Source organism: Sylvia atricapilla, chromosome 7 (genome assembly GCF_009819655.1).
Source record: "Sylvia atricapilla isolate bSylAtr1 chromosome 7, bSylAtr1.pri, whole genome shotgun sequence".
NCBI lineage: Eukaryota > Metazoa > Chordata > Aves > Passeriformes > Sylviidae > Sylvia > Sylvia atricapilla.
The window spans coordinates 19,415,025-19,427,601 of record NC_089146.1 but is presented as its reverse complement, the minus strand read 5'-3'; the positions used below and the strand labels follow the sequence as shown (position 1 = coordinate 19,427,601).

General features: G+C 40.1%; 1 protein-coding gene across 1 annotated transcript in view; it reads left to right on the top strand.

Moving 5' to 3' along the window:
• Positions 1–12,577, top strand: part of CERS6 (ceramide synthase 6) — a 94,955-nt gene that overhangs the window by 19,564 nt on the left and 62,814 nt on the right. The gene's annotated exons all lie outside the window — the stretch shown is intronic.

Here is a 12,577-nt window from a genome sequence, read left to right as displayed (position 1 = left end):
CTAAAGGATGCTGAAAGACTTCTGTTGTAAAGGTTTTGATAGCATCTCTAAACTAATAATTTGGCCTTCTTATATCTATTTCTATCACTTGCCCTGGCCTTTGGTTGGTTTGCTTGTTTGTTTATTTTTTCTTCCCTTATTTAGCAGTGAAGCACCAGGGATTAGTACTAAATTCTGCATCAGCATGGGGATTCATGACAGGCTTTGACCAGAGCTTTGATCCTCCAGATGCTCTGAATAAACATTACAACAAGGGGGATAGTCAGTTGCTGAATAGGTTTATGTATAATGTTTTTCTTCTTTTTGATCACAGATTCCTTCTAGAGTACTTGGTTAACTGAACACATGTCTCTAGTGTTGGCCAACAAGTATTTTTTTACCTGTTTGCATTTCTTAATAACTGGTTTGGTTCTTGAGCTGCTTGCATCTGCTACAGGAAAACCATAACCAATTGAAAACCAGGAAACTGACTTCTGTTCCTGAAGCTGCGGTGAGATTCAGCTGAAACTGTGTCAGGAGATTGCATAAACCCATCCTTGTTGGTTACAGCCTGGCTTCCTTATCTCTCTGCCCGGAGGCTCTCTTTCATTGTGCCGATGGCAATGGCCTGGAATATGGCTTTATGCTGCTTTGCAGTTTCTCACTGTTTGCTTGTGATCTCTGCTTCCTTATTGCATTAGCTGGAGAGGCTCTTGCAAAGGGCAAGAGTTTGTAGCTCTCAGCTGGCAAGGAGGGGACTGCAGTGATGGGGAAAGAACCAAAGCCAAAGGTGGTGCTTGGACCAGGGGACCTTGTGTAGGCTTCAGGGGAACCCTTCTCTTACCCAGCCTGTATGTGTCAGTCAACAGTATTGCATTAGGCTTAGAAATGGATACATGCTGCTGTGACCTTGGTGTAACACCATTCATCAGCCCTCCTTCTTCCTCCCCATTTTGGTTTGCAAGTGGTTCTCTCTGCAGCTGGAAGGATATTCCTGCAGGTAGAAGCTGATCTTGCAATGGAATAATTACATCACTGTCTCCTATTCTAAAGGAAAATTTGGGATTATGCCATAGTCCAGGGTATTCTGAAGACTTTTGCTTTTCTTTGTGTGCCTGGCTTTGGCTGGTGGAGTAAGCAGTTATGCCCTTTGGGAGCCGGGCTGTGTCAGTAACACATCTCCAGGGGATGATGGCTGACATGCATGTCAAGAAAGTGACTGTCAGCCCCAGGAGGTGACAGGAGGTGCCTGCTCACAGGAGCTGCTCTGAGTATCCTTCTTTGGCATCATATTTGCCGGCCTGACATTCCCAGTCCCTCTCTGAGCTATGGTCTTGGGCTGTGATACTTAGTCATGTATCTTGGATGTAGACATCATGTCTAATTGTTCTCAAGGGGAAGACAGAGTTTGATCTCTGATTCTCTGTAAAGTTGGTCATTACCATGTACTCAGTACTAGCACAGCCTTACTGCAGTTCAGGCACTGTGCAGATACTTAACTGATGTGCATGCTGAGTGTTTTGCAGTGTATGCAACAGGGAGGTGTAAGGGTCTTGGCAGCATGCTGGCCAGGTGCATATGGCGGGCTGCAAGTTTAAAACATCTGCATTTGGCTGGACAAATAGTTATGGGCAAGGCTTCAAAATGAGTCCTGCAGTAACTCCTGCCTGGTTATTTTTCCTCCCTATTCCATCTCCTCCTTTCTTTGTCCTCTTGCCAAGTGTACAGCACTCCACAATTCAAGTGCAGCAATATTACACATGGCTAATCCCTAACCTGGCTGGGTGAGAGACTGGCTTTTGCTTCCATTTGAGTTGTCAGATGAACAAGCTAGATAACATTCTGCATAGACTTTGTGCCTTTTTGGCTGAGCTGCCTCATTATTGTCCATGTGCACCAGAATGCTCAGTCTACTGCAGTACCCAGAGCAATGGGAAGAGCTCTGAAGATCTGTGGAAGAGCTGATCCTCAACAAGGCCGTGTGTTTCTGTCTTATGTTCTGCTGGGAGGATTTTGGTGGTAGGGCGAGCTCTGTCTGTGACTTCAGAAGTGTGTATACTGCTGCTTTGCTCAAACTGCACCCAGACACTTCCATCAGAGCTTGTTGCAAGGGCAATCTTTTTTTTCCTTTGTAGTTGTACTCTTAAACCAGAATTATTTGATGACTAACCTTAGAAGTTATGTTTCTTGCCATTAAAAAAAAAAATCTGATGATCTACAATTGTGTAAAGATATTCTATAAGGATATAACTCATATGGGTTCCCAGTTTTGTTTTTCATCCCAAGCAGGATGCACTGCTTGGGATGAAGCAGTGTGATAAACACAGTTTAAAACACACTGTGGTGTGTTCAAAAACAAATAAATAAGCAGGACAGTTCCAAAGATCCAAAGGAGATGAAAAGCTTTATTGCACGCTAAACAGGAGTATAAAGAGTAACAAATACTTGCCACTTGAAGGTTTTGAGTAACTATTATCTTACACATAGTTTGTGATCAACCAGGGCTGATAGGTGCTCTGTCTAGTTTTTTCAGCATGAGGCACCCTTCTCCTTTTATTCAAACCCTTAATAGTAAAAAACCACCTTTTCTGTTACTATCTTAGCATCACTTACTTGTGGCCTCTAATAGCAACCACTGGGGGACGACATTACAGTGTCAGGTCAGACTTCCTCAAGTACCCACCTGCCCAATTTTTATTTCTTTTTTCTTCAACTTCTGCTGGTAGAGGTGGGTGTTTATATTGCAATACTATTAGGGAACCGTGTTTTAGTCAGGGGTCCTGTAGTCAGGTGTCATTTAAAATTGTAGTGTGCAAAGTCACTGACAAAAATCTTGTAATGAGCTAAAAGAAAATATAATTGCAAGAGTTTCTTGTGTGTTTTGATATAGAAAATACACTTGCTTATGGATCCAAAGTGTAAATCATTCAGAAATACCCAAGATATGACATTACTTCTTTTCTTTCATCTGACACGTTCTAATGCTGTCAAGCCCAGTGGGTCAGCATTGTTCTTGCACGGTGAGCTCCTCTAGGTGACTGGTAGTTGTGCATGCAGTTCACCAGTGGCTGCTGCAGCATGGCTCCCTTCCCTGGCTGAGGTTTCTGGCTGCAGCAGCCCAGGGAGTTGTTTCCAAAGTGTCGTTTGGGTGATCCGCTAACAGATCCTATTATTTGTTAATAGGATTTGTTCTTGCGCGGTTTTGTCCGATCGCTAATTGTTTATCACGCATTAGGAGTACAATGAGATGTCTGTCAGCTGTGTTTTGAGCTTTTTGTGTGCAAGACTCATTGTTTGCCTGTGATGGCAGGTTTTGCTTTGGGACAGCCTTAGTGCGGAAGGCAGAAAACATAAGGTTCTGCATTTCAAACGCTGCAGTGTAGTATTTTCTGCACTCTGGTGGGCCCTAGTTTCCCCAGCTCCCCAAGACAGTGTCAGAGGGTCAGTAAACTCATTTGGAAGGCTGAGTGTTCTGCACTTGTGCATACAGAGCTGCCTTCCAGATTGCTTCCCTGCCTTTCTGAAAGAGTGTCCTGCTGAGCTGGCAATCAAACTAGAAAGCTTTAAGAATACTCAGTAATAGAATGGAAAGGTGAAAATGTACAGGCAGATTTGGAAGCTAGTGAGGCCTAGTTGCTTTTTGTGTTTGTTGAATGTTTTGATCAGTCCATGTGGTTTTAATGATCGTACAATGCAGGTGGAAACTATTTCTTAAAAGGGGTCCATCTGAGCTTGTTTTTGAGATTTCAGATGTGAGCAACTGTATAAATATTTTACTAAATCTTTTCCTGAAGCACTTCTTTTGGGAAAAAAAAATTAAAATTAATCTTTTGAATTGTAGGTATCTAATATGTTTTTTTTAATCCTTTTTTTTTTCAGACGAGAATACTTTGTAAGAAATACAAAATCAGATTTCCAAAGCAGAATCTGAATATGGTCCTGTGATGGCTTGGCTTGAGCAAGTTCATCTTCACGTTTGCCAGTGTCTCAGTTTAGTGATACTGTGTTGATAGCGTGAATCGGATCAGGTCACTGATCCAGCTGAAAACTCCGTGCTCTTAGTAGTGTGCAGTGATAGTCTTCAGTTTCTTGAAGCCTGAATCTGCTTCTGTGGCTGCAGTAAAAGTGGCAGGAAGGGACAAGTGAGGGAGAGGAAGCCCAAGTACTTCAGGTGGCTGCCCTTGCTTAGGGTGCAGTACCTCGGCAGGTAGGAATGTGTTGGACCAGCCTGCCCCGTTCTGTCTGTGAATTTTGAACAGTCCTTATTTTCTTAGGTGATACCAATTTAAGGATAAAACAGGGAAAATAATTTATTGTGTTGTTTGGCTGTATACTTCTTTTAGGAATAGGTTTCCTGAATAGCTACATGTATCTCTTATCTTTTTCTATTGGTAGCTAATTAGAAATAAACTGAAGAACTAGATTTTTGTACCAGATAGGAACTGGGTTTTGTTCTGAGTTTGTGTAAAGTGTCTGGAAAGAAATAAGGCTCTAATTCTTCTATTTTAGTAGTCAGACACTATGCTGAAGTTTTATTCTATATACATACATATATTAAATGTATGCATACACAAACATATAAAAATATATGCCATTACATATGTTTTGTATACGTATATATGAACTTGTATGTATATATACACTTGTTCCAGTGTACATGTGTATTTTTGTTTGTATACATACAAAAAATACAGTGAATTAATACTATTGTGATAATTTTTTCGTGATTAATAGCTGCCAGCAAGAATAAAAATTGATCTCTCTTGAAGCTCCTGCAAAAGATTTGATGATTTTTGACCTAGCTTTTGGAATCAAAGCTTAACCTCCAAGTCAAACCAACCACCCCTACTTCAAGTACTTACAGAAGTACAACCATCCTGCAGGGAGGTATCCATGACCTTATTCCCTCTTCAGAGGGAACAGAATAAAGATCAGTGTGAGCACTCTACTCAGAGCAGGAAAGTGCCTGAAATATGTCCTACCTCCTGAGGTGGAAGAAATAGGATTTGCACCAGAGGTAGTGGTTTGCCTGTGAGATTGAAGCACATATTGAAATTCTCTTTGCCATGACAGCCCACCACCAGTACAGAAGCTGAACTCACACAAGGTCAAAGAGAAAGCTTACAAATATTTCAGTCCCTTGTTGTGTGTGCTTTCCTTTCAAGACCTTAAGTTTGTGCCACTCCCAGGTAGTGTGATGACAATGTTCAGGAGCAGAGTATGTCTCCAAGTCATGCAGGCAGGCTCGGCCATTTGCTCAAACACAAATGCACTCTTGGAGCAGACAGACAGAGGTTTGGGCTATACTTTTCTTGCAGCACCTGCTCTTGCTCAGGGCCGGGTTGTACAACCCATGGAGCAGGGCAGGAGGTAGGATCCTTGTGCCCCTCGAGCACAGAAATGTTTTGGGGACTTAATTTTTTTTAATGTTCCTTTGAATATAAAGTGTTATTTATCTTCTCAGCTTTCAAAAAATGTTTTCTAACAGAAACAGAAACCAGAAACTTAATAAGTTTCTGGTTTTGGTGGACAGTATAATTTCCCAACATTTCAGATGCCTGTTAATTCTTTCCAGGAAGGTGTTGCTGAACTCTTCAAGTTCCGTTCTGTGACTTGGTAAGGTCTTTAGTAATAATACTAGATAGTCTGTTTGTTGTTAGTGATTGCTAGAGATTTTTAACAACATCCTTCATTATTTGGCCTTCTGGTAGTAAATAGATCAGAGTAAAGCAAATACATTAGAATTTAAGAGGTCATTGATGAGACAAGTTACCATCTGCTGATCAGGCTGAGAACTACCATGGGAGAACCTGGAGGAGTAGCATTGACTTTCTAGCGGGTAGAGCTGTTATTTATCAAAATGATTGCTGAGAGTTTTGCTTTAAACAGTTGGTATAAGCCACTTAGCAGCTTTTGGGTCTTGCCCAAGTGGCAGGTAACTGCAGTTTCTTTTACACCTTGGAATCTGCCTTGGTAGATGAAGGAGAACTGCACTACAAGAGTGTGTACCTATCAAGAGGCCAGTGGATGGCATGCCTTGGCTGTTCCTTTAGTGTAGACATGGGGATTGGTCACAATTTTAAAATTGTTTTTGCTCACATATTAAAGATGTGACCAAAGTAAAAGATAAAGTAATGCTGCAGGGCCTGGAGGATTAGATCAGTGTTATTGTATTAGGGTAACCTATTGCAATTTAAAAATTAATTTGTCAGTCATTTCTTTCTGTGTTGCCTTCTTGCCCTTTTCCCTGTCCAGCATCAAATCCCATTTGAATCATGTGTCTTCTCGTAAGTAGATGTTTGATGGTTGATTCTTTGCTTTGGTTGTCCCACACTTGCCAAAAGGAAGCGACATATCAGCTCTCTATTTTAGAATGTGGCAGAGGGGAGTACAAGATCTATAGTGTCAGGAGTGACAAAGGATGCTTTGGGACTGACTGTTTATTTTTACCCAGTGCAAGAAATAAAAAAGGCAAAACCAAAACTGGCCAGCAATGAGTTCAAAATCAAGTGGGATGGTTATCTTCACAGAGTCTGAATTTACACTGGGGAGCTGTGCCATAGACTGTGGAAAGTTTTCACAGGCTCAATGAGCTACTAGTGCAGCTTGGGGAGGAAGGGTCAGCTCTTTGGGGACTGCTATGTGCAAAGAGGCCTTTTTTGGTCTAAAAAGTCCCTAAGCTACAACTTTCTAGAAGTTGGGAGAATATTTTTGTCTTCACTGACCTTTAGCAGTGGGCTGCAGTTTTGGAGACTGAATTTTACCATTGATCCTGGCACGTGTCCTGACTTTACTGCAAAAAGGGTGAGAATGATACTTTCAGAATTGTATTGTCCATACATTCTACAGCCTTGGTGATGCTGATGGAGGGCAGCTGAGAGAAGGCACCATGTGTGAGAGGTGAGGGGACTGGAGTCCACCTCCCCTTCCATTCCTTCTCCCTCTCCCTGCTCTGTGCTTGGAAAGTTACAGAGTGACTAAGCTTTATTTTTAGAGATTACAAAGAAAGAAAGCATTAGACAGCTGGCTGCAAAAATATTTATTTGTGACCTTTGTCTACATCTGTGCAGTGCTTGTTGCTATTCTGGAGCATGTAGTTCCCCCTGACTTCAGTCTTACAGTTTAAGGGGAAACTGAAATGCTTACAACTTTAGGCATACGTATATTTTAAAAAAATTGCTTCCATATTTGGAAAACAGGACTACTTCTGTTTGTAAAGTACTGGCCTTATTTGTTTCCCATTTTTGTAGTGACATATTGACTGGAAAAGGAACTGGAGCACTGCTTTTAGAGGCTGGGCTGGGGTGGTCCCATGTTGGTGACCAAACACTCCCTGCATGAGTCAGTCCCATTATGAACTGACCTGGAGAAAGGATTAAATAGATTTCCCAACTCTATGGGGCACAAAGGTTTAGCAGGGTGTGTGAACAGGGTCTGGAATCGGGTCAGTGATCAGTGGGGTCTGGCCTGCAGGTTGTGATGGGAGCTAGCAGGTACCCAAAGGTAGCTCAAGCCAGATATTACTGGTCATGGTTTTTGTTATTGGATCAAAATCTCCAGAAAATGGGAGTATTTTTAACTTTGCACTATGAGGACACGTGTGTTTTAGATGTGTATGTCCAGTCAAAAAGGCTGAGACGCTGCTTGGGATGCTCTGCAGGAGAAGGCTCTTGCTGACATACAGAATTTTGTGCTTGGCTTTTTGCTTGGGCAGACAGGTTCTTTCCTTTGAGAAGGTTTCATTGTGGGAGTTCTGACCTATTTCTCAGCACATCCAAAAAATTTCAGTGACGTTAACTTTCCTGTGTACATTTATTTTGGATGAGCTTTCCTCCATTAAGACCCCTGCCTGTGCTTCAGACATTGTATCCTATTGGATCTTCTGTAACCTAAGTTGTTGTGAGGCATGAAGCCAAAACTGTTGCTGGGATAGGTATACTGAGGTGACAGCCCTGTTTATTTACTGAATTTGTTCTAGAACTAGTAAGATTTTTCTGTATATTTTTATTATTATTATTTTAATTATTGCTAATACAAGTAACTTCTGAGTTAAGCAGGTCAGCTATACCAAAATAGAAAAACAAATTCAGTAATTGTTTTTGAGTTTTGTGGCAGTAAATTGGTTGAGCATCTGCTCAGAAACAAGCCTTTTCTGCTTTTATCCATCCTAGAGCAAATTTAGATTGCTTTTGTTTAAAACCAGCAAGCAGCGTCCAACAAGTTAGAGAATTGTAATCATAAATCCCTGGAATAATCTGTGTTTAGTGAGCATAAAGTACATAAGCTGGAAAAATTTGCTCTGCATCGCTCTTTCAAAAAAAGAGCCGGACTTCTCAAAACAGAATTGTGTACACCTTTAGCACAGAGAGGAAATTTTGCTGGTTTAACTGCCTTCTCTGATACTTGTAAGTGTACTGATTTTGTGCAGATCCTTTGTACCGTGCTGAGGTCTCTTCTCAGAAAATAGATTGTTAGTTAGGGGATGGGTGGTATGTAGTGACAGGCCTTTGGTCATGTCTGTTGGTCCATAAGGTGAGTGGTTGTTACATGTATCTAATATTCATTAGCCCTGTTAGCTTAATTTTTTGTTTGGCTGGTTCTCTTTTCTGGTTTTTTTGGCCCTCTTTGGAAAGCCTTGTTAATTCTTGCAGACCTTTAATACTGTTTAAAAAATCCTGAACCTGTAATCCTTGTTTCCCTGCTGTGGACTCTGTGATGGTTTAAATATCTTTAGAGCTGCTGAGAAACTGTCAGACATGAATTTGCTAAAGGGCAGCTACTCTGGTCAGCCCAGAAAGGCAGATGACCTGCTGGTGTGAAAACACTACATTCACGTCCTGTCAGAGGCGGATTCCCAGTGCCCAGGATGACTAAAGAGTTCTGTATCTCTCCCTGGCCAGATTCAGGGCAAATATTACATGTTACAAAGTAAGCTGTTTGATCTCTAGTAAGAAAAATAAAAAATAATTTTACTTTGCTTCTCATCCTTCATGTGATACTTTAAAAATCTCGTTTATTTAACACAGACTTTGCAATTGCAAATGCACATCATCCTCCAAGGATTGTGAGGGGTAACATTTTGAGTTAATTCTGGCACATTAGTGGTTTTGTTTTCCCATTGGTGGTCAGGTGGGGTAGTTGTCTCCCTCGTGAAGTAATTGCTCCTGCTTGGGGAAACCCAAAATGGTACATTTTGATCAAATTGACACACTTGTGGTGAAAATGGTGTTTCTTTCTATACCCTGGAGAAGGTAGGGGATCATTTTGCAAAGGGTTTTTGATCCCTTTCTAGGGAAAAACTGGTCCTTTAAGTTTGGGCTGGGGTCGGAGGCCTTGCTGTTGTACAAAAGCGAATTGAGAAGGGCGGGAAGGACACGGCACAGTGCCTGCCCTGGGGGGTTCAGGCACTCAGAGAAGGCCTTTGGGCAGCCCTGGCAAAGGCTCAGGCTCTGTGCCTTCCCCTGCTCTGCAGGGACCCTCCTCACTGAGGCTCCTTGCCTTGGGATGGCTTTTAAATATGCCTTCCGACTGTGAACCAGGAACCTGCCTTGAAAAAGGTTCTTGAATTCTGGTTTTGATTCCCTTGTTTATGTTAGACTTTCCTTTCTAGATCCAAAATAGATGGGGCTATATTCAGCAAAATGTGTTTGTCCTTTAATTTCTGCATAATTGAATACCGACTTTCAATTCAGCTGTACTGAAATCCATTGAAAAGGAGGTATTAGTGTGGTGTTTGTTCAGATTTCCATGTTTTAAAGAGAAAAGCTGGCAATATACTCAATTCTACTTGCCTTACTCTTTCACAATAGTTACTCCCTCTTAACTGCAGTACCTTATGCAAAAAATAGTTCCACAGGTTTTACTAAGACTGTTTAGGGAATTGAATACCACAGTGTTAGCAGAAATGAAATAAATGAACAATGCTTTTAAGAAATGCAGCATTTGGCAGAACAATCATAATTTGTACATGTATCAAACATAACTTCTGTTTTTTAACTTATGAATCAGTTTAAATGTCTGCAGAGGAGTTTCATGTTAATGATGCTTTTTGATGTTAATGACACCTGTGAAATTTGGGACTCTTTTAAATTAACTCTGCTTTAAACTACTTTGAACTCTACTACTGTAGCCTTGAAAAACAATTTTTATACTCTAATGTATAGCTTGATTTATTGAAGTTTTTGTATAAAGAAAAAAAATCTTACATTTTTTAAGTTCCACCAAAAGTAATCAAATGGACAAAGCTTGGCTCATGCATACTTGAATTAGTGATCAAACCTGCTCAGTATTGCAGGTGTACAAAATGTTTCAGTTAAAACTGCTTTCTCTTGAGTGTCCTTCATGGGTTTTTTGTAGCTTTCCCTGTCCCTTCATCACTGACATATCTGGCCAAGATAATCCTGTGTTTTGCAGCTGTGTACTGTGGACAAGCTCTGCTTTAAGTCGTGTGCCCATTCCTCCCATGCACGTGAAAACCATAAGCAACAAAGGCAGAAAAGCTCATGTTTGGGTTTAGAAAATATGTTTTGTTTTAGGTAGTGCGTATACCATCTTTATTGCAATTTTAAGATAAAAAACCCAAACCACTGGGTCTGTGCTTTGTCCTGGATTTACCTAGGCTATTCATTAACATGACATGTAATTTTAAGAATGTCGCTTAAGCAAACCCACCTAGTTTGCTTAGATTTAAATAAAAATCAGCTCAGCATGAAACTTGTTGAGATTACTTCTTGTTGAATTTTTTTTCTAGCTGGGACTTTTTATATGCTTTTTTTTCTTTTAAAGTAGCATGTTTAGAGTACTGCCTTTTTATTGGAATTACATCATGGCTATCACATTCCTTCACTCCGGAGAAGGAGAAAAGGAAAACAGAAGTTGAGAGATGTATTTTATTAAAAGAACAACAAACAAAACAACAGCAAAAAATGCCAAGCAAACAAACAAAACCCCTCACCCAACCAAAAAAAAGCCCCCCATACCCTCCAAATAAACAACTCCCAGATCATGTCTTATTTCAGAGGAGACTGACTTAACAAGTGCACAGAAAATCTGTCTGAAACTATTTTTATTTTGATTCTTGTGTTTATTTAATGACTTTCTTGATCTTGCTGTTGGTGGTGGAGGCTGAGCTTGGATTCCTCTGTGAATGCATAAAACTGTTGCAGTTGTCTTTTATTTCTTTTATTTGTTTTTACACTGCCTACAGCATTTCCCCACCCCTCTACTTTTAAATGTTTCCTTTTATGGCTTTGTAAAATTAGCTTTAACACTGATTGACATTGCCTTTATTGTCTCTTTAAGGATTGACTCTTGTCTGGCTCTATGGCTTACTCTTCAAGAAATTACTTTTATTGTCTTTTATAATGAAGTCTTGAATTTCTGGCTGGTTTTCAGCTTTCTGATACAAAACAAGGACAGATGCTCGTATTCTGAGCCCTGTTGTTACAGGATGAAGTGCTCTAGAATTCCTTAGTAGAGTAAACTTCTGAAATGAAATTCCATTGACTTCTTCAGCTGTCTTTTTGGTTATCAGCTAGCAGCAATGACTAGAATTTGGTTATGTCTGTATTGAGCTTAAGAATATAATTCTCACTTTTTTTGTCAGCTTATAGTAGCTTATAGTTAGTTTAACTAACATACAAGTTTCCAATGTGGCACAATTAAACTTTACATCTAACATGTGCAGAGCCTACATGCTTTTCTTTCATGAGCTGGATTGCCTTCCATGACTGGATTGCCTTCTTGAGCTTAGTAGTGAAACTGGATTCATCAGCGCTCTTGATTTTAAAGCAGGGGATTTACACCTGATGCAATGCCTTTAATTTGGTTGATGCTATAGAGCTAGCACAATGGTTGCAGTCTGCAATCACTTTAGATTGCCAACAAAGTTTTACAGAGTATAAGGTTTTTTTTTCTTCTGTAACAAGCTAGGAAAAAATAGTAAGATCACTGATACATTACATGTGTTTTTGAATATTTATCTTCCCACTCTCAGTCAGTCACCAACATTATTTCAGGCCATAGAATTGACTTTCTATATGGAAATAGTGTCAATGTATCAAGAATTTTTCTCCAGCAAAACGGTGGTCTGGCATCACCCATCTTTCTTTACTAAATGCTATTACTATAACCACTATAACATTGTCTGGAACTTAATTCCCTTTAATCAGCTGTGCTGTCTTAAACGTGGCAGAAACAGCCATTGTAGCTCGTAACAGTGCTTAAAATGGGGCTTACGTGTGGGTAAGAATTCTAGGATTTCTTATAGCTTGTGGTCATTCAGATGGATAAATGTGGAACTACTTAAATACCAAGAGTTGTTTTGGTCCTTGTTGGCAAACAAAGTTTTGGGAAATAGAAGCCTTTTAAGTGAAATCATGAATTAAATAATTCAAAGATGGCAAAAGTTCATAGTGTTCAGATATGAATGTGGTTCCTATACTGAGTTTTTAGCTTGCATGGGAATTCTAGATTTAGACTCAAAGAATTTAACTTTTCATGAGTAGAGTGGTGGTATAGGTATATGAGTAATGAGTATATTGAGTACATGTAATATAAACTATGCAATTCAACTTTAAAATGTCTCAGAGAACTTATG